Genomic DNA, 25,304 nt, shown 5'->3' with positions numbered 1-25,304 from the left:
AATGGAATTGTTTTCTTAATTTCCTTTTCAGATTATTCATTAGTATAGTTCATTGTTTACTCATTGCATAGTAATGGAATTGATTTTTGTGTGTTGATTTTGTATCCTGCTATTTGGTTTGATTCATTTATTAGTCCTAACAGTTTTCTTTAGTCTTTTTAGGGTTTTCTAAGTATAAGATAATATCACCTGTGAACAGAAATAATTTTACTTCTTCCTTTGCAATTTGGATGCCTTTAGTGTTTTTTTCTTGCCTAAATGCTGTGATTAGGATTTCCAGTATTAAGTTAATTAAAAATGATTAAAGAGGGCAACCTTCTCATGCTCCTGATTTTAGAGAAAAAGCTTTTGTGCTTTCACCATTGAGTATGATGTTCATTCTGGGTTTTTCATTTATAGTATGTATTATGTTGTGGTAGTTGCCTTCTGTTTCTAGTTTGAGTGTTTTTATCATGAAAATTTGTTGAACTTTGTTTCATGTTTTTTTTTTCTGCATCAGTTGAGATGATTATGATGTTTTCACCCATTCTGTTAATGTGATATATTACATTGATCATTTTTTTGTATATTGAACCATCCTTGCATTCCAGGAATAAGTTCCACTTGATCATGGTGTATAATCCTTTTAATATACTGTGAAAGTCATTTTGGTAGTATTTTGTTGAGAATTTTTGCATTAATGTTTATAAGGAATATTGGCTTATAGTTTTCTTTTCTTGTAGCATCTTTGTCTATCTTTGGTATCAAGGTAATTCTGGCTTCATAGAATGAGTTAGGTAATTTTTTTTTTCCTTTTAAATTTTTTGAGAAAATTTGAAAAAGACTTATTAACTCTTCTTTAAATGCATGGTAAAACTCACTAGTGAAACCATCAGATCCAGGGCTTTTCTTCGTTGTGTGGTTTTTGATTACTAACTTGATTTCCTCACTAGTTATAAGTCTACTCAGGTTTTCTATTTCTTTGTGATTCAGACTTCATAGGTTTTGTGTTTCTTGGAATTTATTCATTTTAACTAGGTTAATTTGTTGGCATAAAATTGTTCAAAGTACTCTCCTAACAGACATTCTTTCTGTCTTCCTTTAGTTCTTTGAGCACCTTTAAGACAATTGTTTTAAAGTCTTTGTTCAGTAGGTCTGCCATCTGGCCTTTCTCTGGGACAGTTTCAATTGGCTTATTGTTCCTTTGAATGAGGAAAGGAAACATAACTTTCTGCTTCTTTGTGTGCCTTGTGCTTTTTTGTTGAAAACTAGAAATTTGAATCTAATAGTGTTATAACTATAGAAATTGAATTTCTCTTTCCCTAGAGTTGGATGATTTTTTTTTCTTTTGTTTTGTTTTTCCTTGGTCCAGAGACTACCTAAAACAATGATCACCTGAAGAATTAACTTAAAATTTTCTCAGGTTTTTTATCTGTGCCTTTGTTTGTGCATGCATGGTGACTTTCTAATTTCCTCAGTATATGCAGTTGGTTTAGAATTTCCTAGTTTTTAAGCTGGCCCCCAAGCAAAGAAAAGGAGAAAAAATAAAGAGGTAGAGGGTTCTGGCCCTTTAAATCTCCTGGAAGTTGCTTTAGCCAGAGAAAAAGGAGCTTTCAATAGGGGGTAGGCCCAGTGTGTGAAAGTGGGGGTCTGCCTCTGTGTCTGGAGAACAAAGATCACCAATATTTGAAAAACAGGGAAATTTTTGCCCAGCCTGGCTCTAACAAGCTGTATGCAGATCTCTCCAGGAACATGTACACAGCTGCCTACCACAGGGCTGGACAGCAGACAGTAGGTAGCTGTTATAAAGAGTTGAAATTGACCAAAATAATTTTCCTCTGAAAGTTGTGAGCTTTCAAAAGACTACAGAGTTCCAATGGTTACATAGGGAAGATTCTGACAGTGAGGTTGTTGACCAGGTGAGGAGTCATTCTTGGTGTTTAACTCTGTTGTATTCTCAGAATCCTTTTGCTCAAGGAGGTATTTTTAAAAATTACTTTGGAAGTACTATTTGACAAAATATAGAGATGATATGTTGCCTAAGATTAGAAAAATGAAGTTTAAAACAGGTAAATAAAGCATCAAAAACAACATTTATTTTAATTTATCAAAATTAAATCTCAAGAATATAAATATTTTTGGAGAGTTGATTCTATACAGTATAAGGCAGAATTCTATGAGCTTAACATTTAGAGTAATCAACACCAGTCATATATAAAGTATTTTCATCACAATAGCTTTTAGAGAGGAAAGCCAAGAATTAATATCAGACTTTATATGATAATTTTCAATATTAAACATAAGGAGTACAGTTTTTGTACCTGTAATTTTTGCTATGTTTTCATCTGTGACATGACTCTCCTATGTTCCTAAATCACTTAAATTTAATATTTAGAAGGAGAATTATAAATTTATTTTTCAGTTGAAGTATATAGTTGATCTACAACATTATATTAGTTTCAGGTGTACAGCATAGTGATTCAGTATATTTACAGATTATACTCCATTAAAAGTTATTATAATACAATGCTATAATTCCCTGTGCTATACAATATATCTTTGTTGCTTATCTATTTTATACATAGTAGTTTGCATCTCTTAATCCCATACCCCTACCATTTCCCTCCCTCTTCCCTCTCCCTTTCGTAACTACTAGTTTTTCTTCCATATCTGCGAGTCTGTTTCTGTTTTGCATATACATTCATTTGTATTATTTATTTTAGATTCCAAATATGTGATATATAGTATTTGTCTATCTCTGACTTATTTCAGTAAGCATAATATTCTCTAGGTCCATTCATGTTGCTGTAAATGGCAGAATTTTATTATTTCTTATGGCTGAGTAATATATTCCATTATGTGTATATATGTATACATGTGTGTTTATGTGTATGTGTGTATATATGTACACACACACACACACACACATACACCACTACTCTTTTATCCATTCATTTGATGATGGGCATTTGGGTTGCTTCCATATCTTGACTATTGTAAATAGCCTAGCATATACTCTATCCTGGGGAATGTTTCATGTATACTTGAAAAGAATATATATTCTTCTGTTTTTGGATGTAATGTCTTGTAGGACCCCAGAAATGGGATGCCCAGTCTGTGACTCAAATTACTCACTCTCCAGGGCAAGTGTCCACCAGTACCATCTGCCTTTTCCTCTGAGTCCCCTCCCAGGGCACAGGTCCTGACCTGATTGCTTTTCTTCCCTTCTTACCCAGTTACATATGTACCTTCTTTATAGACTTGGTTGTACAGAAGTATTTTTTCTAGTTTCCAGTTAGTTTTCAGTGAGAATTGTTCCACATATAGATGTATTTTTGATGTGTTCATGGGGAGATTTGAGCTTCACATCCTTCTACACTGTCATCTTGATTTCTGCCATAAATGTATAATTTTAAAAGTTTAGTAGATTATAAGTATTACATTAATTAAATAATTTCAGATTAGTGCCTTAAAAATAGATGATTTTAAGCATGATTCTTATAATGTTTCATAAAGGAATACAAAAGTACTAGTTTCACTGAGTCTGACAGTTTGAACATGATCCTAATTTAGTCTGGGTCATAGTTTGTCTTTAATTTCAAAAATAACTGACAGGTTTGTCACCTGCCATAGATAAGAAACCAGGTGCATGAGAGCCAGTCACATACTGAGAGGAGAAGAGGATAGACACACACTGCTGTCCATCCTCTCCTACAGTTGTCCTAAAAGGTCTATTGGAGGAAATACCAGGACAGATGTAACATTTCACTGTAAATCACCACAGATTATTAAATGCTCAATTAAATTGTTCTTTTTTTTTTTTTAAATCTCTCCCGCACTTCCCAAGTAGTACCAAGTGTGAAATATATTGACTGCATATCAGTCCAGAAAAAAATGGGATGGAGTTTTGCATTAACTTAAGCATTGATAAAAATAAAATTGGTCTAACTGTGCACTATACAACACAAAATTATCAATTCATATTTTATTATTTGATCTAAATAAATATTGTATATCAAGGGTTTCATTTTATTGGTGTATTATCTAATTAAAGTAGGATTTCTTAATTCATTCTAGCATACATAAAAGTTATGGAAATAACTTTCTGGTAACTTCTGGTGACTAAAATAGCTCTGCTTTCTCTACAAGTTGGGAAAATAACTGATATCCAAGGGTCAGGCTAACTTACCATATGCCTTCTGAAATGATCCTTTTGAGAATTTAGGGAAAGCAGGCATGTATATCTACTCAAGTGTTTGCTTTCTCAAAAGAACATAATATTGATTTTTAAAATATATTTTTCGTGAAATATAGTCAGTTTACAATACTGCATCAATTTCTAGTGTACAGCACAATACTTCATTCATATAGGAACATACATATATTTGTTTTCATATTCTCTTTCACCATAAGTTATTAAAAGATACTACATATAGTTCTTTGTGCCATACAGTATAAACTTGTTGTTTATCTATTTTTTTATACGTTAGTAGTATCTTCAAATCCTGAATTCCCAAATTATCCCTTGCCACCCACCCGCTTCCCTTCCTGGTAACCATAAGTTTGTTTTCTATGCCTGTGAGTCTGTTTCTGATTTGTAACTAAGTTCATTTGTCTGTCTGTCTGCCTTTTTTTTTTTTTAAGATTCCACATATAAGTGATATCATATGATATTTTTCTTTCTCTTTCTGGCTTACTTCACATAGAATGACAATCTCCAGGTCCATCCATGTTGCTGCAAATGGCATTATTTTACTCTTTTTTATGGTTAGGTAGTATTCCATTGTGTAAATATACCACAACTTCTTTATCCAGTCATCTATTGATGGACATGTAGGTTGTTTCCATGTAAATAGTACTGCTATGAACATTGGGGTGCATGTGTCTTTTCAAATTTGAGTTCCCTCTGGGTATATGCCCACAAGTGGGATTCCTGGATCATATGGTAAGTCTATTTTAAGGTTTTTGAGGAATCTGCATACTATTTTCCATAATGGCTGCAACTACATTCCCACCAACAGTTAGGAGGGTTCCCTTTTCTCCACACCCTCTCCAGCATTTACTGTTTGTGGACTTTTGAATGATGGCCATTCTGACTGGTGTGAGGTGATACCTCACTGTAGTTTTGATTTGCATTTCTCTGATAATTAGCAATATTGAGCATTTTATCATGTGCCTATTGGCCATTTGTATGTCTTCATTGGACAATTTCTTATTTAAGTCTTCTGGCCATTTTTGGATTGGGTTGTTTATTTTTTGGTTATTAAGTTGTATGAGCTGTTTATATATTCCAGAGATTAAGCCCTTGTCAGTCTCATCTTTTGCAAACATTTTCTCCCATTCTGTAGGCTGTTTTTTTTGTTTTGCTTATGGTTTCCTTTGCTATGCAAAAGCTTGTAAGTTTAATTAGGTCCTATTTGTGTAATTTTGCTTTCATTTCCATTGCTTGGGTAGATTGCTCTAGGAGAACATTGCTGAGATTTATGTTGGATAATGTTTTGCCTATGTTTTGTTCTAAGAGGTTTATAGTGTCTTGTCTTACGTTTAAGTCTTTAAGCCATTTTCAGTTTATTTTTGTGCATGGTGTGAGGGAGTGTTCTAACTTCATTGATTTGCATACGGCTGTACAGTTTTCCCAACACCATTTGCTGAAGAGACTGTCATTACTCCATTGTATGTTCTTGCCTCCTTTGTCAAAGATTAATTGACCAAAAGTTTGTCAGTTTATTTTGGGTGCTCTTGTTTCATTGATCCATGTTTGTTTTTGTACCAATACCATGATGTTTTGATCACTGCAGCTCTGTAGTATTGTCTGAAGTCTACAGGGGTTATACCATCAACTTCATTCTTTTTCTTCAGTAATGCTTTGGCAATTCTGGGTTTTTCTGTGATTCCATATAAATTTTAGGATTATTTTTTCTAATTCTGTGAAAAACATTTCCTGGGTAATTAGATAGGGACCACATTAAATCTGCAGATTGCTTTGGGTAGTATGGCCATTTTAACAGTATTCTTCAAATCCAAGAACATGGGATACCTTTCCAAAAATGGAATGATTTAAAAATTAAATGTTGGAAATTATGGTCCTGATTGACATTTTTGAAGTGATTTATTTCATTAGATCTTGAAGTATTGTTACTAAAACTCTCAAATGATTTTTACTGTTGCTGGCATTTGCACCCAAAGACCTCATACAATATGGAAGGATGACTTTGTGCATTATCACCCCCTCAAAGCAGTCACTCTTATTTTTTTAAACTTATGAATTGTAGGTGTTGTATTCTTTTTAAAGCTGCCATAAAAATTACCACAAACTGGATTGTTTAAGCAACAGAAATCTATTGTTTCACACAGTTCTAGAGGCAAGAAAGCAGCAGGGTTGGTTCCTTCTGAGGGTCGTAAGGGGAGGATCTGTTCCAGGCATCTCTCTCTTTGGCTTGTAGATGACCATCTTCTCTTTGTGTCTCTTCAAATGGCCAATTCCTCATGAATGTGCATGTCTCCAAATTTCCCCTTTCTATAAAGACACCTGTCATAATGGATTAGGGGCCCACCCTAATGACATCATTTGAACCTGAACCTCTTATTTCCAAAAAAGGTTGCATCCTGAGGTACTAGGAATTAAGATTTTAAAATGTGAATTTAGGGGAGAGGGACACAATTCAATTCGTTACAGGAATAAAGTAATTATTTAAATTATTCTAGAAAATGTTATATAGGCATTCTTATCTTAACCCATGCAAATAGACAGTGTTATCTTCTTACCATAAAGAATTCTGACTTCATTGAATATTATGGGTATCTTCCTATGAGGCAATCTATTAAGTAAAAATATATCAAATAGTTCTTGTCTGCATCTTTAGAGATAATTCATTCCATTCTACTCCCTAGGCCATCAAATAAAAGAGAAAATGAATATACACACACACACGCTTATCTAATTTATGAAAAAGTATTCTTTGTATTATTTTTTGTTTAATATAAAAATGAAAGGAAACGTTACTAAATTTGGAAAACACAGTATTAAAAATCCATGTTATATGTGGATACGAGAAAAACATTTTGACTAAGGGTTTAAACATTGAAATAAAAAACTTTAATTAAAATGTTGTACTTATTGGTGATACTAAGGCTGCATATTTGAAGATAAAAATGATTTGTTAATGAATCATAATTCTTCTAAAAACCAAGGGTATTATGTATGATTAATCTTAAAATGCCATAATATAACATATGGTATAATACAAAACAATAGTCAATCCTATACTAGAGCACAACTTACCCATTCTTTTTATTTGCATGCAAAACATGCTTGAGGGCTTTAAATTCCTTGCTATTACACAATTGTTTATAACTCATCAATGTCTATAGCTAAATGATACTTACAGGGTTTTGTGTATGTGTATGGGAGGGAGAGACAGAAAAAGATAATATTGCATTGAGCAGAGTAAAAGCAGTGTTCTAGAAATAGTCAGTCTATTATACACATTTTAAAAATTGCCAAAGACTATTTTGTTGACTTTATATACTAGGACTGCTAATGCACGTTCCTAGATTTAGGCATCTAAGTTTCTAAATTAATTGACTCTTGAGGGCATTGCAAGGTTAATTAAAGCACTGTAAATGAGGCTCTGTGTCCTCGATCCTTTGTTCATCAACTCATCTGGGTCTTGATCATCTATATTAGTAAACAGAAAACTTATGAACAGGTGACTGGTCTCTCAAACATATATGCACATTATGATGTTTATATGTGAATTAAGTATTTAGCAGCATTCTTCATCTTAGAAAATTTTAATAAAATTTTACAGAATTCTGCTTATAAAGGCTACTGTTTAAGAGAAGGCTGCCGTACAAGGACTTCAGTAAATACCACCAGTAGAGTAAAATCCAGTTTTAGAAATGCATTGTTTAAAGTAAAACTTTTCACATTACATTTTAATATGAATAAATGCTTTGGTTTTGCTACTCAGGCTGTGATTTTCTTAAAAATGAGAGGCTATAAATAAATGCCTTTTAAAAATAATAGTTTTTATCTTGTGTCTTCTATATCTCTTATTACATTTAAGATGGCGTTGGAGGTGACGACTTTGTTTTACTCGTGTCAGTAAAGCCCATTGTCTTCTGGGGAAGCTGAGATGATTTCTCAAGCCCCTGCATAGTGAGAACAAAGGAATGAAAAGACTAGGAAGGCAGAAGAGAAGCCAACACTGAGTACAGTGCTTAGGGAACTTCTCTCCTCTGCAACAAGCTGAAAAAAAAATAGTCGATAAATAAGGGCTAATGACCATTATTTATTACAGCAATAAAACCTCCATGTTTAAGTAAGTAGTCCTTCCCTTGTGATAAGAAATTCTCTGTACTTACCTCTACAATAGTATCACTATGCTGTATTTTCAACTTTCTTTTACACAGGATTGTGTGCTTTAGGGATGTGAGAAATAGTTATCCCCATTGCCTGTTTCAGACTTTAGAATGTACAAAGCATTTTTGAAGTGAATGCAGGCATTCTTGTACTTCAAGTACTACAAACATGGAAAATTCCTAGTTTGGTATGGATTCTCATGATGAACTATACATTAGAAGTGAAAGCAAATCTCTGTTTTCTTTTAAATTTACACTTTTGAAAATGGCATTTAAAATACTTACTGAGTCTTTGTTTTAAAATGAATTATCTGGAGAAAGTTAAGCTATGCTTTAAAAAATCAACTATCTGCATATTCAAAGTAAATAAGCCTCTTGGATTCATTCAACACAAACCAAGCCTTCTCTCTGAAGAATGAAAACAGGAGGAGTAAGTAGCAATCAAGGATTAGGAAGTATGACAGAGCAGTTAAGAGGCAACTGTTAATATGTAAACAAATGTAACATTTGTTATGCTTAATCAGAACCTAGTTACTAACTAAGTCCTTTCACAGATAATTTTTTTAATCCTTAACAATGCTGTTGATTATTAATGGACCCCTCAAGCAGAAAGAATCCTTAGAAAATGCAATTTGTACTTGGATTATATTGGCTATTAGCAAATAATGAAGGGAAAAAATCTTGTTATTTGCCACAACCGCCCCTACTCCACGCACGCATAATACAACTAACAAAACTGGGCTGACATATTCTTAGATACATGAGAGCATTTTTTAAATAAAAAGGAACAAAATATATTTCTGAAGAAAAGTATTGTTTAAGTAAATGATAGCTCAATTTCAAGGAGGGAATATTGAATTCATTAATTTTCTGGAACATTTTGGACAGTCAGGTATGTGCCCAGCACTGTGTTCAGTAGCCACTAGTGTGTTCTTAAGACACAGTGCCTGGCCGCAAGACACTCACCGCCTAATAGAAAATGCAGAAGAGTAAAGAGGTGGTTCCAATAAAGAAACCTAAGTGCTACAACAGAGGTAGTGATAAGGAATTACAAGACCACCCAACATTGTAAGGACTCAGAAAAGCCTTCTGAGGCCTCAGGGGTGCCCAGAGTTGACGAGGTGAGTGAAGGCAGATTATTCCAGGATGAGGATAAGCATGTATAAAAAGCTTGAAAGTGAAAGTGCACGGTAGTTCCAGAGCACTGCATGATTTCCAGTACAGCTGTAGAGTGAAGAAACAGGGGCCTGGCCAGTGGTAAGGCAGAGAAGTGAAAAAAATCCAGGTAACGGAAGTTCCTGTTAGCTTTATTTAGGAGTTTGGGCATTATCTTTGGGGACACAGAAAGATACTGAAAGACTTTAACATGCTGTGATCTTTTTGGTTTTAAAGATATCACTCTGCTTTCAGTTTGAAGAATGGATTATAAAGGGACAATGGCAAAAATGTCTCAAGAATTTGGTTCGTGTTGTAAGGTTTCTGCAGTGCACGTGGAGAAAGTGCAACTCGAAAAGACAGAAAAGAATATGAAGAATGTTCAAGTTTCTGTATCGGATACTTTGGTAAGTGTGTCTCATTTGTACCCATAGGATTTTAATTTATGGAGGTGACCAAGTGATGACAAGGAGAGGAAGGAAGACGTTCATTACTGACATTTCCCAAGACAGAGGGACTCTCTGTGTTAGGCAGAGCTGCGTGCAAAAACACCAGATTTTGGTTGGTGTAGAAGCAGAAGTTAAAGAGAAAGCCTTGGCTAGAGCTTTTGCTGTGGTTCTCTTGGAAAGGCAAGGCAGAACAGAGTAAACAGTTAGGACTGGCTGCTATGAGTAATTACAGCAGACTCTGAGCTTACAGGAATGCGCTCCAGTTGCCTGGTACTTGTCCCTGGAATAGGTCAGGGGACATACTGGCTCGGTGAGGGAGAGTTAAATAAGGAAGTGATTGGAGTGACCCAGGATTGGTTGGTTTGTATATGAAAGGTGTGCTCACAGGCAAGCTGTTATTATCTGTAAGAATCAGCTAGCCCTGGGAGGGGATGTCTTTCCCCTGGTCTCTAAGACACCCAAATGCTATAGCATTAAAAATACAGAAAAGAAAATATAGTTAATATAAATTGGTCCTATAATGAATCGATGTCAAATAGACAAATACAGAATCTAAGCAGACACAGAACAGATGATGGTACCCTTCACTGAACTCTCACAGGAATAAGACTATCTGTTCATAACAGGGAGGGAGGGTAGAGTGTTTAAAGTGATGTTAGCGTGTTAACCTAGAGGTGTCCAGTCAGTAGATAATCAGATATATATACATGGGACTCAGAAGAGAAATATAGATAGCCTTCAGAGGTGAATTTGGGATTTATCAGCAAGAGTCGTTAGAGAGTCATCAGGGAGTTGTCAATGAGAGTAGAAGGTAATGAACTGAAGAGATGTCAACCAGAGGGCATTCAGAAGGGGAGCTAGAGCAGAACCCTATAGATGGGTTAGAGTTAAATATAATCCCCACTGCAGTACAGACCTAGATAAGTCAAGAGGAATGTGAGCTCACTCTTGGGCTATATTAGACCCTTTATAATTTGAATAGTTAGATCTATGACAAGTCAAAGTATATGCTTACACAAAAGTCTAACAGCATCTTGTTGTTGTTTTGTTGTTTTTTTGTCTTGCTTTGTTTTTTAATAGGCACAAAAAGCCCCTTAATACATGAAGACTACAGACAATATTGACTTCAGGGAAACCACGTGAACACTTACCATGAAAAAAAGATATCTATATAGTTTTACAAAAATTGAAGGGAGTTGTAATAATAGGCACAAGAATATATGTGCCTGTCTCATTTTTATAAAACTCAGTTGACTTATGTTCTTGATAAACTAGAATGTTCTAAAGATATGCCCATGCTGAATTGCTAAAACTACATTTGTGAGACAGTATACATATATATACTGAATTTGGAATTTTTTAAAGACATATCCCTAAAAAAAATTTATCAGTTCTCTGGATTTTCTCTGATACACCTATAAATTAGTAGGATAATTTTTTGAATAAATGTGTGTATTTTTCTCTGCATGTATTTCTCCATCTAGGAGAAATAAATTCAACTGGTTTTATACTTAAACTGTGAGACTTTGGATTGAGTCAGTTTGATTTAGTTGTCCCCACAGAACCCTTATAGAGTCATTATGGTGCTTGACAAGAGCATGGAAATGAAAGAAGCCCAGTGTGGCTAGAGTGTGGAGAAAAAAAAAGGATGGTAGTCTTGATGAAGAGATTCTGATAAATGAACAAATTAGATACATATTTAGGAGCTAGAAGTGATAAGGGTGTGTTAATGGATTTGATATAGGAGTTGAGAGAGAAAAATACTCAGGATAACTTTCAGTTTTCTGGTTTGAACACCTAAGTAGATGGAATGTACCAGTTTGGGAAAAGCTGGATCATACACAGCTTCAGTGACCTTGGCAAATCAGTTCCTACTTGTGACCTATTAAATGTGGATGCTTCCAAGAACCCAGGGAAGATGCAAAGTAGGCACTGGAATGTTTGTCTAGAGTTCAAAAGGTCTATGTGTTATAATACTTAAGAGTTATTAGCATATAAATATATGCTATTGAAATTGATTGGAAGTCTGAGCCCACAAGAACAACTGGCCTAGGATGTACTCCTGAAAAAAATCTATATTGGAAGAGAATAGAATTATGCTGAAAAAGAAATTGAAAAATGTGTTAATGAGATAAAAATTTTTAGTGAGATTAGGCAAATATAATACCAGGAGGACAAGAGATAGAATATTTTCAAATACCTTTTTTCAACTGATTTAAACACTATAAAGAAGTTAAATAATATTAAAATTAAAAATACATATTTGCTTAACAGAATTGGAGGTCTGAATGAGTAGACTGAGGAAAAATGGTACGCGAGGTTAGAGTTGTTTGGGAAGTTGACTAGAAGAGAGTTATGGAGTCAATGGGCTCTAGAAAACTTTTGATAAGCTTGACAATTAGAAGAGAAGTAAAAAGTTGATACAATGAATATTCTGAAACCATATCAAAGAGCTCAGTGTAATTCAGACAAATGTTTTTATTGTTCTGGCTGTTTTGTTTGCTATTAAAATAGGAGATACTGGGCCAAGTTTGGCTGTTAATCCCAGTGATGCTAAAAAATTCTGAATGAATACTCAGAATACTGTAGAGATAAAGGGACAATGCTCCTAAGGTAAGAGGGGCTGCAGTTCATAATGCAGGTGCAAAGTCTGCCCTTGCTAGAAGGGAAAACATTTTTTGTTGTAACAGAAAGGAGGAAAAGATGGATGCGAATAGAAAACAGGTTTGCTTCTTTGTGAATAGTAAGGCTTGTATTAACTCAATACAGCATAAGGCAATTCTATCAGCTATTCTGCATTGTATCTGAGAAGGGAAGAAAAGGACCATTAGACGATAGTGTGGTATAGGAGACAGGAAATAGTCCGGAGACTGAAGGAGGGCTAGGGTTAGGGAAGGAGCTTAGGTAGTGAGTTGTAATTATATTTCTGGGCAGTTTCAGCACCTAAAAAGGGAATGGCAATCATGAATTTATGTCATGAGCTGACATACTCAGCTTATGATTTTTCTTTGTCAATGTTTAATTACTGAGTGGACAAAATTTATTCATCCAAGGCTGAGGTTTGTTACAAGAATATGTTGAAATGACACTGGAGCTGAACAGGTGAGCGTATTTATAAGAAATATTTTAATGTTGATGCATAACTCTTAGCTACAAAGTTAGAAGTAAAAAGGCTGGTGAGTGCAGAGAAGTTGAGACTATCAATGGATTGGAGCTTTTCATGAGATTAAAGGATGGTTACATAACAAAGTACAATGAAGGACTTACATGGTTTTGGTCGAGAGCATTGGACATTTAAAGATTTGATTTCGATTGTGGTATAATTTTCGATGATGAAAATATTAAGAGGTACAGGTATTTAATATGAATGGTTAGCTGAGACAGATACAGAAATGAAGACACTAAAAAAAACCTGAGAATCAAGGTGTGGGGACAGATCATGCATTTATATATAGAAGTCACCCAAAGGTGATAAGACACTGATGTTACAATGAAGAAAGTGAGCAAAAAGAGGAGTTAAAGCTTTTGGTGAATAACATCCAGCTCACAAAGTCAGTGTATCATCACAAAAACACAGACAGCTTATATAGCACAGGAGTTACATTCCAATACCAATTTCCTGACAAAAGCTGGATGTCCTATAATTTCATTCAGTTCTGACAGCAACTACCCGAATTAGCATTAGATCCCACAAGTTAAGGCAAAGTTCTTAAATTCTGACACTACGCAGAGTTATTGTCAAATCCTACAACATGAGACTCCCAGTGTCTCCCAACAAGACTCCCCTTATTTCAGACACCAGCCACAAGTGGGGTTCTCAAGGCTACCCACATCTTTGCCTGACTTAGTTACAAATTCAGGAGTTTGCATGACCCCTGTTCAGATTCAATAATATGTCAGAATGATCCACAGAACTCACTTAAAGTTAAGTACAGCCAAAAGAAAGAGACCAATACGTCAAGGTCTTGAGAGGGAGGGAGACAGGAGCTACTTTCCTTGTGAAGTCAGGGTGAGCCACCTTTGTAGTATGTAAATATGTTCACCAGCCAGAAAGCTCACCAGTTCTTGTGGTTCTGAGTTCTCTTGAGGTTTCATTACCTAGTCGCGGTTGATTAAATCATTGGCTAAGCGACTGAATTCAAGCTCCCTTCCCTGGAGACCTGGAGGGGTGGTGCGGAAAGGTTCAATCCTCTAATCATGTGCTTAGTCCATACAGAGACCATCCCCTATCCTAAAGCTGGCCGGGGCTCCCTTAGGAGTCACCACCTAAGGGTAACAAAGGTAGACTTATCAGTCAGGAAATTCAGAATTTTTGAAGCTCTGTGCTAGCTGTTTGTTTTTGTTTTGTACCTCAGGAATAAAAACAAAAGACAGGGCTTTGGGGGATGTTTTTTGTTTGTTTTTCCCCAAATGTAAGTCAGTTATAAGATGAATTCTTTGGGGACAGATAGGCTTTCTTTAGTACAGTTCAGAAATGAAATACTATTACATTTACTCAGCACTCATACCTTTCTTTTGATATGAACTAAGTAACAATAATGAGTAGATTTGTTCCTTTGAATAAGAAAGGAGATCAGATTTACTGAACAGTAACTGGGGGAATTTGTAGGTGTTGGCTCACAGAATCTTCAGTGCAAATTTATGAGTAGAAATTGAGATCTGAAGATGTAAAATCAATACTAAGTCATCATGAATTGAGTTTATTTCTGACCCAGAGTCCATATTTTTCATTAGTTCCCTAAACTGAAGCACAGTAGAATCATTAATGGGATTTTCTTTTTTTGAACAAAATTTCTCTAGGAGAAATTCCCATGTATTTTTCTCACGTTCCACAGTGGCTCCATCTGCAACTCTTACTCACTCGCCTCTGTAATGCACAGCACTGGTCCTTACGCTGAGCAGACATTCTGGGGTAAGTGTCCAATTCCCATTTCTGCTTCCTGCACATATCTTTAGATTCAGTTTCATAATACTGGGTATCCGTATGGTAAAATAGACCCAGGTTCGGGAATAGTAACTCAGTGTGTATATAGTTTGTCAGAATCTCAAGCCGGAAAACTTGATTTTAGTATAAAAGAATAGTGTTCATTTGTATTGTTAAAACTTGTCGTTACATGTTCCTCCATCATTTGTACCAGCATTAGAGCACTTAGAACAGTTTTGTCTTTTGATCGTTCAGTTCAGGTTAATGGGAATAAATAAGAGGTGTCTGAACTATAGAATTTGACTTTTACACATATTCATTCTTTTTATGTTCCTTAGTCATGAAGGGTTTCTAAAATTTTCCCTGACAATTGTTTTTCACGTTGTCCAGTAGTATAAATTTTGGTTATCTTCTAGTAAAGAAAATTCCCCTCAGTATTTCCTCCTGAGTGACTGGCATCACCCTAAAATTGCCACTGGGAACTTTCCTGTAGTGATTGGTTCGTGGATATTGCCAATGGTTTATATGTTTACAAAAATGAACAATGACCGATGATGCCAAATTCATGTAGAGTTAGTACTTGCAATCGTTCAGCTATATGCTCCACTTTAAGTCATATAACCCACATAACATCTCACAGGAAATCACTGCAGGATGAAAATAAAATATAACTAGACAGTGGCTTTGCAAAGGAAGGCTTCCTTTATAGACTTGGGAACCACTCTAGGCCACGTAAATCCAATGCTATGGTTCTCTCTTCCCTTATGGCATGACATAATTCTTATTCCTGTCTCTTACCCTCCCCCACCTTCCACTGTCAGCTTCCTAATGTAAGTTCACAAAATGATGACAGGATTTGTACTTTTCTCAGCCTCTTGGCTTATCAGATGATTCTTGATGAGAAGTTATACCAGCTGAAGGCTTGCTTTGAATGTTTTTCTATTTCTGTGATCCCTTGAGAGTTTTGCTGTCATATTTGTCCTAGGCCAGTAGGCACCTTACTACATAATGGCTGATTCTGAAATTATGACAAGAACAATGCAAAGTTGCAGTGCACTCTTTAACAAATAACTTATTTAGTTGGCATCTCACTGCTGAAATTACTCCAATAATTATATAACATTCTACAGTTTGGGATAGAATTTTGATCATAATAAAGAACCAGTGCTCCTAGGAGTTTATAGTTATGGTTGTAATGCAAAATTTTAAAAACTGAACCTGCATTTGTTTTTTCTAGAAATGTTTTTCTATAGATTTAATCTTTTAAGTTTCTCAGTATTAAACATGATATCCACAGATGTAACAACTACAACACGAAATACTGTAATTCCTAAATATCGCTTAAATGAGCCATTGAAACCATTTCTCAGCAACAACTGACATGAAACCGCCATGTATATAATACCCTAAACATACATAAAGTGAATAGTAATCCCAGCTATTCCTTTGTCCAGGATGGCATCCACTACTGAGATAATCTGTTTACCATGAAACATCTAGAAACATTAGCATTTATTTCCATATTTAAAATTAATATAATCATTATCACCAATAATTAGCAGCCATTTATTGGTCATATTTGTGCAATATCTAGCAAACTGCTATAGAAAACCCTTCTTACAGCACTATTTTATAAGGAGAAGTTGAAGAAAGGTGGTAGTAATATAGATACGTATTTTTTTGCAGGTATGAATCTAGCAGTTTTTCTAAGACTCTATTGCAGCTATGACAGGCAACATATTCCTGGAACCAACAGTTTCAACAGCCTCCTAATCTACAAATTATGGAAAAGGAGGTATAATATTAGAGATAATATTTAGGATGGTAGCTTTTTGATTCTCCAGCTTCCTAATTGCTGTAAGTTTTGTTCTAAGTGTGTCATTCTGGGGACCTATCATAGAGTCTTTATCTCCAACCACTTAACTTTTTTGTAATAGTTGAATTCTATGTATTAAATTGATACACTATTATAGTAGTATCTGTTAACAACTGAGTAATTCAGAAGAGAGTAAAAATTATTTCTAAGCTCTAAAATAGTATATCATCATTAGTGTTGCATTTTCTTGTCCATTTCTATTACATGTATCATTCTAAATAATTTTTGACTATACTAGAAAAAGTGTTTCCCATATTGTAATTTTGGCAAATAATATATATATTTTAAGTATTTCCCTATGCTACATAAATTAAAAAAAAAAAAGTCATGTCATAAATTTTTTTTTTCAGTATAATGGCCATTTATCAATCTTTGGGTAATTGCAACCCAAATACTCTTCCTATTTTTTGTAAATTCCTACCTGTGTGAGTTTCATAGACAATCAGGAACCTCCCTCAACTATAAATTCAAAGTACCAGATACTTCTCCATTATCCCTGATGACCCAATCCTTACTGCATGATTTAGGCTCTGCCAAAACATATAAGCCTTGAGAGAGTGAGAGAAAGATGTGAGGAAAGTTGAAAAATTACTTACCACTCAGAAAGTAGTGTCACATTCCTGTTGATATTAGAACCAGCTGGGTCATTCTAAACAGAACGTTCCTATAATACCACTGTCACTTAGTTTTCTTTTCTTTTCTTTTCTTTTTTTTTCACTTAGTTTTGTTGGTGCATGCCTACTTTTTTGCAGTCTGGCTCATTGTGTTTTCCTTCCATTCTCTGTGGTACCAGAGATACCTTTCCAATGAACTTAAGTTAGCCAGGATCTGTTTGTGGTGTTTGCAACTTAAATTAGTAACCAGTGCATCTGGAGTGAAGAAAACATTTTTGAGAGGAAAGCAAGGATTCAGGAGGAAATGGTGAACCAGGAAAAAACACGGAGCAAACCTAAATAATAATTAACTGGAAACTAGCAGATGATCTCCTGTACAACCAAAGCTGCAAGAAAGATTTCCACATAACCAGGTAGGACGGGAAAATAAAAAGGGCATTGAGTAGGGACCTTCACCTCTGGGAGGGATCTGTAAGGAAAAGAAGGTTGACACAGGGAGCAGGTTGACTCAGAATCTGGGCATCCCAGCCCTGGTGTTCTGCATGGAGGACACAAGTAACCTTTCCTGCCAGGAAATCTGCTGAGACATATAGAAGGGCTGGAGAAGCCCAGACTCTACTCACAAGGAGAGTGCATATGCTGGCTTGCTGACAGAAAGGACAAAGAGACCCTTGTACTAGTAGCTACCACTTTGCCATCCCCCCAGTCTGAGGGGGTGAACACCGCAGCTCTGCTCATTCCACACCATAGACTGGTGAGAGATCAGGGTAAAGATTTAGTCTAACTATGAAGAACCAGACTTGGGTGCCTGCAGTGTGATCCAGGTGGAGCCAGCACATGCACCAGGGTGCACAACAGAACATATAGCAACTAAGCACTGAATCCCAGCAGGCCCTAGGCAGGAGCATGTAGTGGTTCCCGTCCCAGGAGGAATACCCCGGTTCTGCCCACTCCACACCACAGCTTCATGCCAGATCTGGGGCAGATGAATATGGGAGAATTTGGCGAGAGAGGCAGCATAGCCACCTGAACCCCTACAGCCACAATGCCCTGCCTCAGCCTCTTCACACCAGAGCCCTGCACTAGATCTGGGATGAACACACAAAGAAAGGGTTATGACCCTGGTCTGCTTCTGAGCAGAACTGTGGACACCTACATAGGCGATGCATAGTTTCACTATGACCATGTGGACCTCCCTTGCTTCAGCAATCACTTCCTTGGGGCCAGGGAACTCAATGTAATCTGATCAAGCCAGACCCTCAGGGCTTCTATTCCAACAACTGGAGAGCAGACCCCACCCAGGACAGGGCAGTGACACCCAAGAAGCTAAAAGGAAGCCCCACCTCACATCCAGCACAGGATCTAGCCACTACAACACCACCACCCTCCCCATCAAAGGGATAATAGCCAGTACAATCTAACAAAAGACATATCTAGCACCTATAACAAAACCAGCCCTTGCACCAAAAATATTAGATATGTACAGTCTACAAAGGGAGGTGCCCACCTAAAAATGCCCCTTCAAGACCACAGTAGATAACTGTTTCTCCTAAATTCAGAGACAGAGAAATAAATGAAACAGCAGGGGAACTACTCCCAGTTAAAAGAACAAGAGACCTCAACAGTCTACAAGACCCTAAATTCAAAAAATTTCTAAAGGAATTAAGAAAGATTGTCTATAGAAATGCAGATCCTGGTAACAAGGACCTAGAAACTATAAAGATGAGCAAATCACAATTAGGCAATTCAGTTGCCAAGATAAAAACCAATCTAGAAACAATGAATATGAATACATGATCTGGAATACAGAACAATGGAAATCATTCAATCAGAAGGGCACAGGAGGTCAATTTTTTTTAAATGAAAGGAACATATGAGCTCTATGAGATAATATATAGCATGCCAACCTACACATAATAGGGTTTCCAGAAGGAGAAGAGAGAAAGAAGGGGATTAAAAATATATTTGAAGATATTATGGCTGAAAACTTCCCAAACCTAAAGAAGGAAAGAGATATCCAGGTACAGGAAGCACAGGAGGTCTGAAACAAGATGAACCAAACAGACCCACATTGAGACATATCATAATTAAAGTGGCAAAAATGAAAGATAAAGAAAGGATTCTAAAGGCAGCAAGAGAAACAAGAGTCAGTTACAAGGGAATCCCCATAAAGCTATCAGCTGATTTCTCTGCAGAAACTGCAGGCTAAAAGGAAATGGAATGATATATTCAAAGTTCTGAAAGGGAAAAATCTGCTACTAGGATACACTACCCAGCAAAATAACTGAGAATAAGAGAAAGAATTAATCAGACAAGCAAAAACTAGTTCAGCCACAGTAAAACTTCCTAAAAGAAATATTGAAGAGTCTTCTGTAAATAGAAAAGAAGCAAGACTAAAGGAAAGGGAAAATCACAACAGGAGAGGCAAATATATAAAGGGATTGAAGATCATTTAAATAAATCTGCATGTAGGTTAAAAACAATAAAAAACTGTAAAAGCAATTATAACTACAATTAACAGTAAAAGGGTAAGCATAAAGGTGTAAAATAGGACATCAAAATCATAAAATGGGGAGGGATGTATAAAATGTAGATCTTTTATTAGAATATGTTTGAACTTGAATGACTATCAGTTTAAAGCAGTAAATATAGTTATGGGTCAAAATACTTGTAAACCAGGGTAACCACAAATCAAAAATACACACTAGCTTCCAAAAACCAAATGGAAAGGAACTCAAGCATACTACAAAAAAATCATCAAACCACAAAAGGAAAATAAAAAGAAATTAACAAAGAAGAACTACAAAAACAACTGGAAAACAAGGATTAAAAGAGACTAAGTACATACCTACCAATAATTACTTTAAACATCAATCTATTAAATGCTCTGGTCAAAAGACAAAGTGGCAGACTGGATTTAAAAAATAACATACAACATGCTGTCTACAAAAGACTCACTTAAGGGTGAAAAACACACACAGACTGAAAATTAGGGGATGGAAAAAGGTATTTCATGCAAATGGAAATGACAAGAAAGCAGGGTAGGAATATTCATATCAGACAAAACAGACTTTAAAACAAAGTTCATTAAAAAGACAAAGAAGAACCTTATATAAAGATAAAGAGATCAATACAAGAAGAGGGTACTATACTTGTTATCATATTTGCACCCAGTATATAGGAGCATGTGTATATATAAAACAAATACTAATAGACAAAGGGAGAAATTGATGGGAATACAACAATAGGAGACACTCCACTGACATCAATGGACAGATCATCCAAAAAGAAAATAAGGCAACAGAGGTCCTAAATGACACAATAGACCTGCTGGATTTAATTGATAACTACATGACACTACATCAAAAAAAAAAAAAAAAATAGTATACACATTCTCTTCAAGGGTATAGAATGCACTCTAGGATAGACCACACTGTAGGACACAAAACAAGCCTCAACAAATTTTAAGATGATAGAAATTATTTCAAGCATCTCTTCAGGCAACTACGGTATGAAAGAAGCAATCAACCACAGGTAGGAAAATAGGGAAGGAACACATGAAGACTAAACAACATGCTACTCAAAAACCAATGGTCAATGAAGAAATCAGAGATGAAATCAGAAAATACCTTGAGAGAACTGAAAATGAAAAGACAAACTTTCAAAAATCTATGGGATGCAGCAGTTCTAAGAGGGAAGTTCGTGATGATACAGACCTTCTTTAAGGAACAGGAAAAATCTCAAACAGCTTAGTATGCAACCTGAAAGAATTAGAAAAAGAACAAAACCTAAAGTCAGCAAAAGGAATGAGTTAATAAAGATTAGAGAAGAAATGAATAGAGATAAAAAATTAATAATAGAATAAATCAATAAAACCATGATCTGGCTTTTGAAAAAAAAAATTAACAAAATCATAACACCTCAAGCCAGACTTACCAAGAAGAAAAGAGGACCAAAATAAATAAAGAAATGAAAGAGGAAAAGTAATAACTGATACCACAGTAATAACAACAACAACAAAAAATACTAGGAAATTACATGCCAACAACAAGAGTAATATATAGAAATGTGTTGCATTTCAGTACACTAATAATGAAATATCAAAGAGAAATTTTTAAATCCCATTTAAAATTGTATCAAAAATACCTAGCAATAAACTTAACCAAGGAGGTGAAAGACCTATATGGTGGAAACTATTAAACATTGATAAAGGAAACTGAAGGTGATTCAAAGAAATGAAAGCTATCCCTTGGATTGGAAGAATTAATATTGTTAAAATGGCCATACTCCCCAAAGCAATCTATAGGTTTAATGCAATCCCTATCAAATACCCATGACATTTTTCACAGAAGTAGAACAAATAATCTGCAAATTTATATGGAACCATAGAAGGCCCAGAATTTCCAAAGCAATCCTGAGGAAAGAACAAAGCTATAGGCATAACCCTATGAGACTTCAGTCTATACCACAAAGCTACAATAATCAATACAGTGTGGTATTGGCACAAAAACAAACACATTGATTAATAAAACAGAATAGAGAGCCCAGAAGTATTCCCACACACTGAGTCAATTAATATATGACAAAGGAGGCACGAATGTTCAACGATGAAAAGATAGTCTCTTCAACAAGTGATGTTGGGAAAGCTGGACACTACATGTAAATCAATGAAATTAAAACACTCCCTCATACTATATAAAAAAAAAAAACTCAAAATGGTTTAAAGACTTAAATATAATACATGACCCCATAAAACTCTTAGAAGACAGCATAGCATAACATTCTTGGACATAAATCGTAGCAACATTTTCTTAGATTAGTCTCTCAAAGCAAAAGAAATAAAAGCAAAACTAAACAAATGTGACCTTATCAAACTTAGAATTTTTTGCACAGCAAAGGAAAGCATAAAAAAATGAAAAGACAACCTATGGAAAAAGAAGTTTGCAAATAGTATGACCAACAAAGGATTAATAGGTAAAATATACAAACAGCCTATACAACTCAATACAGAAAAAAAATGTAATCAAAAAATGGGCAGAAGACCTAAACAGACATTTTTGCAAAGACATAGAAATGGCCAACAGGCACATGAATAAATGTTCAACACTGCTAATCATTTAGAGAATTGTAAATCAAAACCACAATGAGGTATCACCTCACACCAGTCAGAATGGCTATCATCAAAAAGTCTGTAATAATTAATGCTGGAGAGGTTGGGGAGAACATGGGACCAGCTTATACTTTTAGTGCAAATGTAAACTGGTACAGATACTTTCGAAAACACTGTGGAGCTTCCTTAAAAATCTAAAAATAGAGCTATCATATGATTCAGCAATCCTACTCATGGATATATATATGGAAAAGAGAAGAACTAATTCAAAAACAAATATGCACCTTAATGTTCATAGCAACACTGTTTACAACAGCCAAGACACAGAAGCAACCCCAGTGCCTATTACCAGATGACTGGCTTAAGAAGATGTTGCGCGCGCACGCACACACACACACACACACACACACACACACACACACACACACAGAGGAATATTACTTGGCCATCAAAAAGAATGAAATAATGCCATGTGCAACAACATGGATGGAACTGGAATATATTATACTTAGTGAAGTAAGTCAGACAGAGAAGACTTATGTTATATGTTATCAGTTATATGTGGGATCTAGAAATAATACAAATAAATCTATATACAAATCAAAAACACACTCATGGAAATAGAAAACAAATTTATGGTTAACAAAGGCAAGAGGGAGTGGAGGAGGGATAAATTACGTGTATGGGATTAACAGATACAAACTACTGACATAAAACAGATAAGCAACAAGGATTTACTGTATAGGACAGACAATTATATTCAATATCTTTAAACAAGCTACAATGGAAAATAATCAGGAAAAAATATATAAGTAAAACTGAATCACTTTACTTAGACCTGAAACATACACAATATTATAAATGAAGTATACTTCAATTAAAAAAAAATCTCTAAGTAGCAATAGAGAGGAACTTCCTCAACTTTATAAAAGCCCTACTGCTAGCATTATGAATTAATTTTGAGAAAGTAGTTTTCCTGCTAAGGTATGAATATCCCTCTCACCATTCCTTTCAACACTGTACTGGAAGTCCTAGCTAATACAATAAGAAAAGGAAATAAATATTAAACAGATTGGGAAGGAAGAAATACAACTGAATTTATTCACAAATAACGTAATTATTCATGTACAAACTCTCAGTTAAAAAATGGAACTATAATAAGTTATATTAAGATTACAATATACAAGGCTAATAAGTGAGTCAATTGCTTTTATATATACCAGCAATGTATAATTAAAATTTGAAATTAAAAACATAATACCATTTACAAAAAGTAATACTTAGGTGTGAATCTAAAATATGTATAGGATTTATATGTAGAAAACTACAAAATTATGATTAAGGAAATCAAACAAGATACAAAGAGAAGGATATTATGATTCATGGATTGGAAGACAGTATCATTAGATGTCAATTCTACCCAACTTGATCTACAGATTCAATGCAATTCAAATAAAAATTCTGGCAAGTTATTTTGTAGATATCAATAAATTGATACTAAGGTTTATATAGAAAGGTAAGTGATTCAAAATAGCTAACACAATACCAAAAAAGTTGGACTGATGCAACCCAACCTCAAAGCTGCAGTAACAAAGACAGCATATATTGGAAACAGAATAGACACATAGATCAGTAGAACAGAATAGAAAGCCCAGAAATAGATTCACACAAATATAATCAACTGATCTTTGACAAAGTAGCAAAGGCAATTCAATTTAGAAAGGATAGCATTTTCAACAAATCATACTGGAACAACTGGACATCCATATGAAGGGGAAAAAAAGAGAATTTAAACACAGACCTCACAATTTGACAAAATTACCTCTAAATGGATCATATGTAAAATAGAAAATTATAAAACATCTAGAAGATAACATGGGAGAAAATCTAGGTGAATTTATGTTTGGCAATGAGTTTTTTGATACACCAAAAGCATGATCTATTAAAGAAAGAACTAAGTTGGAATTTATTAAGATTAAAGACCTCAGCTCTGTGAAAGACACAAAAGAGTGAAAATATGAGTCTTTGCAAAATGCAAATCTGATAAGTGACTTATATCCCAAATATGCAAAGAACACTTAAAACTCAGTAATAACATAAGAAAGATCCCAGTTTGAAAATGGGCAAAAGATCTGAACAGACACTTCACAAAGAAGATACACAGATGGAAAATAAGCTTATTAAAAGATGTTCAACATCATATCTCATAAGGGAATTCTCTGTAGTAGTTTATAATTGCAAAAGACCAGAAGCATGACTGTACATGAATTGAGTATTGGATGATTTCGTACATCTATGCAAAGAAATTCTAGTTAGCTCTTGAAAAGAAGACGGCATCAGAGTACTAAAGGAAAGAACTACCAACCAGGAATACTCTACTGTAAAAGTTGTCCTTTACAGCTAAAGGAGAGAGAAAGTTTTCCAGACAATCAAAAGCTAATGGAGTTTATCACCAATAGACTGGCCTTAGAATAAATGTTAAAAAGACTTCTTTAAGCTGAAACAAAAGGGTGTTAATTAGTAGCAGGAAAACATATGAAAGTGTAAATCTCACTTGTAAAGGTAAATATTTAGTAAAAATCAGAATATCAGAATAATTTAATGTTGTAAAGATGGTAGGTTAATCACTGACAAAACTTGTATGAAAGTTAAAAGAAGTCAAAATATGATTACCATAATTTGTTTATAAATACACAAGATAAACATGTCAATTGTGACATCAAAAATATAAAATGTTGGCTGGAGATGTAGAGCTTTATAAAAATGCATCCAAATGTAAGTAAACAACTTAAAATAAACTGTTATAAAAATAAGGCCACTTGCATGTGGAATG

The 25,304-nt window shown here is 34.8% G+C and overlaps 2 long non-coding RNA genes across 2 annotated transcripts in view; one reads left to right on the top strand and one right to left on the bottom strand.

Annotated features, from left to right (window-relative positions):
- Window positions 1–17,631, bottom strand: part of LOC135321999 (uncharacterized) — a 48,568-nt gene extending 30,937 nt beyond the window's left edge. Inside the window, exon 1 of the long non-coding RNA XR_010382211.1 lies at window positions 17,344–17,631. This is a non-coding gene — a long non-coding RNA (uncharacterized LOC135321999). The remainder of the gene's footprint in view (window positions 1–17,343) is intronic.
- Window positions 9,381–25,304, top strand: part of LOC135322000 (uncharacterized) — a 43,659-nt gene continuing 27,735 nt past the window's right edge. Inside the window, exons 1-3 of the long non-coding RNA XR_010382212.1 lie at window positions 9,381–9,628; window positions 9,736–9,905; window positions 14,783–14,859. This is a non-coding gene — a long non-coding RNA (uncharacterized LOC135322000). The remainder of the gene's footprint in view (window positions 9,629–9,735; window positions 9,906–14,782; window positions 14,860–25,304) is intronic.

This window comes from Camelus dromedarius, chromosome 9 (genome assembly GCF_036321535.1).
Source record: "Camelus dromedarius isolate mCamDro1 chromosome 9, mCamDro1.pat, whole genome shotgun sequence".
NCBI lineage: Eukaryota > Metazoa > Chordata > Mammalia > Artiodactyla > Camelidae > Camelus > Camelus dromedarius.
The sequence above is the reverse complement of the archived record's forward strand: the minus strand, read 5'-3'. Positions and strand labels throughout refer to the sequence as shown.